Source organism: Nannospalax galili, unplaced genomic scaffold (genome assembly GCF_000622305.1).
Source record: "Nannospalax galili isolate Female #2095 unplaced genomic scaffold, S.galili_v1.0 scaffold1811, whole genome shotgun sequence".
NCBI classification, from domain to species: Eukaryota; Metazoa; Chordata; class Mammalia; order Rodentia; family Spalacidae; genus Nannospalax; species Nannospalax galili.
Window position 1 is genome coordinate 85,380 of NW_008329641.1, and position 6,346 is coordinate 91,725.

Consider the following 6,346-nt stretch of genomic DNA (forward strand, 5'->3'; position numbering starts at 1 on the left):
GCACATACCATCAGTCTGGTGCTAGGACTTCCCTCACACATCTTGGTGGTTCTGGTTGTTCTTTTTTGGGAAAGGGTCTTACATAGTTCAGGCTGGCCTTGTACTCCTGATTTTCCTCCCTCTACCTCTCAAAGACTAGTATTTCAGGCATGGCCATCATGCCCAGTGTACAACTTGTCTTTATGAGTTTCTTACAGCCATCCAACCAGAATGCTAGTGGTTTTTCCAGTATTTCTCTTTCCTTCATCCCATGGCTCTAAACAGCTCCCTACCCCCGTTTGGGATCTGATTTAGGTGTTAGGTGCATCTGCTGTGAGCTCCCCTAACCAGCATGTATTTCATGGTATGGACTTAACCCATACCGTGAATGCTCAATTGACTAGAGTGTCTTGAAGGAAGGCATTGTTTTTCCTTTTAGATATGAAACTTAGGGAACTGAAATGGGATAAAAGAACAAAAATTCAATAAATTGTTCAGTTAACTTGCTTCTTATCACAACCTGTGCTCAAGATGATACTGACTTGGATGACTCTTGTCATTGGCTTTTGCCCTGCCCACTCACTGGTCCTGTTGTATTTCTAGTAAGATCTTGAGGGTGCCTTATATAATCTTACCACTACTGACAAGAACAGAGAGCACTGAGAAAGCAATGCGATTCTCATTTTACAGTGCGAAACCCTCAAACACTTAGCATTCCCCTCCTCTCCATGAGGCTAAATCATCAGTGAGGGATATGGGCTAACCTCAAGCATGGTTGATATCAGAACACACACTACCTGTCTGATGGCTATTTCTTCCTCAAGTCTGATCAATTACCCATGGCATCCACATTTTATACTCCTCTCAAAGCACTGCTATTGGCTTTTGGTTAGGGCTACTGGTCCCTCTCTCAAAGCACTGCAATTCAATTTGGCAGAATACAGCAGAGCTCTCTCTCCATTAAACTCTGTCAGAGAAGAATCAAAATTCCTGTGTCCTACAGAAAAATTCATAAAATGGTCTTCATAGACAAGATTGAAATCCAGTGAGTATACTCTGGCACAGGCCCTGATGGATTAGATCAATTCTCAAACCATAAAAGGTGTTAAATATCTTGACTATCACCCTTGTTAATAGAGCGCTCTCCTTACGGCTCTGGAAATGAGGGTTCACAGAAGCCTGAGCTGCAAGTTTAACCCAAAGAAGGCCACGATACTTAAAACTTAGTCAATTATTCTCTTGAAAGATCATGATGGACATGGAAGCATGGTCAAGTTGGAAGTATCATTTAGGATAGGTTTTCTTCTAGAAGATTCTGTAGGTCTTTAAGCAAATACTTTTCTGCCGATTTATCTCATCTTGCTAGATGTGTCTAAACACACCTGAATATTAACTATATATAGTTTGGGATTAATCTGGACACACTATGTTGATTATAAGAAAGACAGGATAATCAGTATGCATTTCTAGCTAAGTAACTGTAATGGTTTTTGTGGACTGTCAACTTGACAAGATCTAGAATCACCTAGCAAAATAACCTCTGATCAGAACTGTGAGGGATTATCTGGATTAGGTTAGCCTCTGGGCATGCCTTTGAGGGATTTTCTTGGTTGGGTTAATTGAGGTAAGATGACCCACCCTAAAAGTCAGCACCTTTACAGAACCTAGACTGAATTAAAAAGGAGAAAGGGAAAGGACCCACAGCATTCACTTCTCTCTGCTTCCTGACTGTGGACATAATGTGACAAGCCACCTCACTCTCCTGTGGCTATGACTTTCCCACCATGATGAACAGCACCCTAAGACTGTGAGTCCAAATAAACCCATTCTTTCTTAAGTCGCCTTTGTCAAGATATTTCATCACAACAGGAAAGGTGACTAAGACAGTAGTAACATACAAAACTTTTTATTAACAATCTTTTATACTAGGGCTGGGGAAATAGCTCAGTGGTAGAGCGTTTGTGTAAAAAGCTCTGGATTCAATCTCTAGTAACAGAAAAAAGAAAGCCAAAATCCCAACCTCCCATGCCTGTGATTTTGACAATCTCTTCTTGTCACAGTTATTTCATATATTTGAAGTTGTTAGCACTATATAAATTTATAATTGTTATAGCTTCTTGGTTGTTTAAACTTTAATTTTTATCTATTTTTAACCTTAATTTTTTTCTGACAATATTATTTCTGATAGCTTTCTTATTGAGGAAATAATTGATGTTTTCTCCTAGACCTTTTTTTTTGGGGGGGGGAGGTCTTTTTGAGACAGGTTCTTCCTGTAGCCCCAGCTGTCCTGTGTCATGGAACTCACTAGGTAGACCAGGCTGGCCTTGAATTCACAGGGATCTACCTGCCTCTGCCTCCCAAGTGCTGGGATTAAAGTCATGCCCAGCTTCTCCTAGACCTTTTATTTTTGTTTGTCAGGTTTAGGTCTTTGAACCATTGGGAAGTTATCTTAATGTAGGTTTGAAGTTCAGAACCAACTTTTAAAAAATGGATAAACCAGGAGTGGCAAGATAGCTCAGTAGGTAAATGCATTTGCTATCTAGGCTAGATGACCTGGGTTCAATCATTGGAATCCACATAATGGACGTAACTGACTCCACAAGTTGTTCTTTGACTTCCATGCATGCACACACAAACACACACACACACACATAGACATACTATCACACACATACATAATAAAAAAGCAATTTTTTAAAAAATTGGATAAATCATTTTACAGTAAGCTTAAACACAATTTATTTTTATACTTAATATTTAAATGAAATATATTTAATATACTAATACATGCAGTTATTGAAATATACATTTGCATTTATACTACATGCATGTTTTTAATCTCTCCATCATTCATTTGCTATTTACTAGCTTTATAGTTATCTTCTTCCCACTTCCCAATCTGGAACTAGAAATTAGGATGACAGTGAGAGACTCCTGTACTTCCTGGCTGCAAGGCTATGTCTATATTTTCCTACTTGGCTGAATTCTCAACTTCTTACAAAACTGCAGCCCCAGGCAGTGGTTACACAGCAATTTTAATTTATTTACAAAGGTCTTTGGGAGTGTGAAGTAACTCAGGTACAAGGTTGCTCATTTTGACATTGTGATGGTTTGTTTGTAAATAGCACATGCCAAGACAGAATGGACTGGTTGAGTAAACATGGTTCTTGCACACAGTGAAGTATACAGAGATATAAGAAAAGAATGATTAGCATCTTCACATCCTGATAGGGAGTGGACTAGTTATGGTTCTCTAGAGGAACAGAACTAACAGAATGTACATTTATTAATCAGCTTCACTTGAGAACTATAAGAACAGCTGAATTACACCTGAGAGGCTGAGAACCTGGGGGCTGCTCTTCCTTGAGGCTGGGTTGGTGCCTCAGCAGTGGGAGTAGTCCCACCACAGCTGTCTACACTGGAGAGGCCCAGACCCTGGCAGCTGCTCAGTCCACGGGGCTAGGTGCCTCAGCAGTCCCAGTCTGGCATCAAAAACCCAGAGGGTTCCTGAAGAGCTGCTGGTCCTCAGTGACAGAAGCTCCGACATCAGCAACGGAATCAGCAATGGAATAAATCAACTCTGTGGTGAGAGAAGCCCAAACAAGCAAAAGGAAAAAAAAAAAAAATCTTCCTTCTGCCTTGCTCTTTTATCTAGGCTGTTACCAGAAAGCACTGTCCACATTTGGAGTGGGTCTTCCCCTACCAATTAAGGCAATCAGGACAATTCTTCAGGTGAGGCTCCCTACTCAGGGGACTGTTTTTTTTTTTTTTTTTTGAGACAGGGTCTCCCTGTAGCCCCAGCTGGTCTGAAACTCATTAGAACTCACAGAGATCCTCCTGCCTCTGCCTCCCAAGTGCTGGGATTACAGGCATGTGCCACCATGGCCAGCCTTACTCAGGGGATTCTAATTTGTGGTAAATTGCCATTAAAGCCAACCATCATAGGGAGCAATCTCCTGTATAAGGTCACGTGGAAAAAACAGGTACAAAGTAGTATGCATGGTGTGCTCTTTTTATGTAGAAACAGGAGAAAAATAAAATGTAGAGGAGGTATTGGAAGGATATGCAGCAAACTAATAAGAATGGCTTCCTAGAGAAGAGGAGTGGGGAAATGGTAGAAATGAAATCTGATTTTCAATTTAGGTAAGGTGTATGTACTAAAATAAGACAAACTATCTACAATTGTATTTTAAGTAAATGATGTGCATGCTGTGTGGGAAGGAATGCCTCAAGCCCAGAGCCCATTGTTGTACTTTCTCTTTATGGTGCTAAAATCCCAGGCACCACCATCTGTTTCTGGGCTGTACTCAAACAGTTCTTGGTGGGGGGGGGGGGGGGGGGGGGGGGGAGGGAGGGGGGGAGGGAGGAATGATCCTCAATAGATTCCATAGGGTTAATTGACTAATTTGAGTTTTGTGATTATGAAGAGTTAGATGCTGTAGGTCCAGAGCCAAATTATCTTGAGCTATCATCATTAGCTCCTTACTAAGCACAGCCTAACTCTATGTCTGACGTAACATCCTTGTGGTTATAACATTAGATTTTGGGGGCTATATTAACAGACCACTGGCTTGCACTAACCTTAAAACTAAGCATATCATCAGATAACATCTAAGATCTATAGCACAGATTTGCCTACTTTGTTGTAACCTCCTGTTCTAGTCATTCTCTATTGGTATGATAAAACAGTAACCAAAAACCAACCTGGGGAGAAAAGGGTTTATTTCATCTTATATGTCCAAGGGACAGTACATCTTTTGAGGGAAGTCAGGCAGGAACTCAGGGCAGGAACCTGGAGGCAGGAACCAAAGCAAAGATCACAGAGGAATGCTGTTTACTGGCTTGCTCAGCCACCTTTCCTAGACTGCCCAGGCCCACCTGCCCAGGGATGGTACTGCCCACATCAATCAACAAGAAAATGCTTCCCCAGTTGGGCATGGTGGTACTTGGCTTTAATACCAGCACTTGGGAGGCAGATGCAGGAGGATCTCTGTGAGACAGAGGCTACATAGTGTGTTCCAGGCCAGCTGGGCCTACAGGGAGACCCTGTCTCAAAAAGACAAAAAAAAAAAAAAAAAAAAAAAAAAAAAAAGAAAATTCTTCCCAATAGCTATAGGCAATTCTGATGGAGGAAATTCCTCCACTGAGGTTCCCTCTTCCCAGGTGACAGCAGTTTGTGTCAGGTTGACAAAAACTAACCAGCATGCCTCATCATCTGATGTTTCTACCAATACATTAAAAAAATTCACAGGTCTGGAGAGATAGCTCAGCAGTTAAGAGCACTGGCTGTTCTTGCAGAAGACCTGGGTTTGAATCCCAGCACCCATATGGCAGCTAACAACTGTCTATAACTCCAGGTCCAGGTGATCTGATGCCCTCTTCTGTCCTCTGTGGGCACTGCACAGCATGGGTGCACTTACACACATGCAAGCATAATACTCATATACATAAAATAAGTAAATCAAAAGTTCATTAATTTATTATGTTTTTCTTTTAACTGTAAAAATTTCAGGAAACCATTTTCATGTTGGAACACAGTATTTGAGGCAAACTGAATCCATGTTCCTGGGTCACAGTCACTCATATTTGGCTCAAGAATAATCAGTCTCTTAGTCTCTTGGAGGTGGGCGTTGCTGGGTGCGGACAAGGCCTAAAGCAGATCTCCTTGGGGCTTTCATGTGCCTTGGTTCAGGTTCATGGAAGATTAGTGATTTGCAGCCTGCTTCTCTTTTCTCTTTTTATATTTTATCAAACATTTGCTATGTACTTGAAGCAGGGGAAATGTTTCATGTGTGAACCTACTGGGCCAAATGAAAATCTTTTCCTTTAATCTTAACCCTTAATATTGAAAAGACTTTAAAAATCTTCCTTATTGCCAGGGTGGTGGCACAAGTACACCTTTAATCCCTGGACTCCAGAGGGTGAGGCAGGAAGATCTCTGTGAATTCCAGGCTAGCCTAGTCTACATAGCAAGTTCCAGGTCAGCCAGGGCTACATAGTGAGACCCTGCCTCAAAAACCAAAACCAAAACCAAAGCTTCCTGCCTTTAAAAAATCTGTACACTCAGAATTATTAAGCATTTCTTAGCTGATAAAACATTAGAATGACATTTGTAAACCTTAATCTGCAATACAAAATATGGTACTTCATATCACTTAAAATGTCATAGATTATAAGATATACTATTATCTAATGAACATCGAAATGCTACCAACTGAGCCAACAAAATATTTTTTAAAAACCAAGCCCCTTCTGAGATGCACCTTGGTTTCAAAGATACTAGAATGTGAAAATGTATATTTTAGAGCCCATAGAATATATAGATGTTGGCTTAGCAGATTAAAAGGTTGAATTAAATATGTACTGA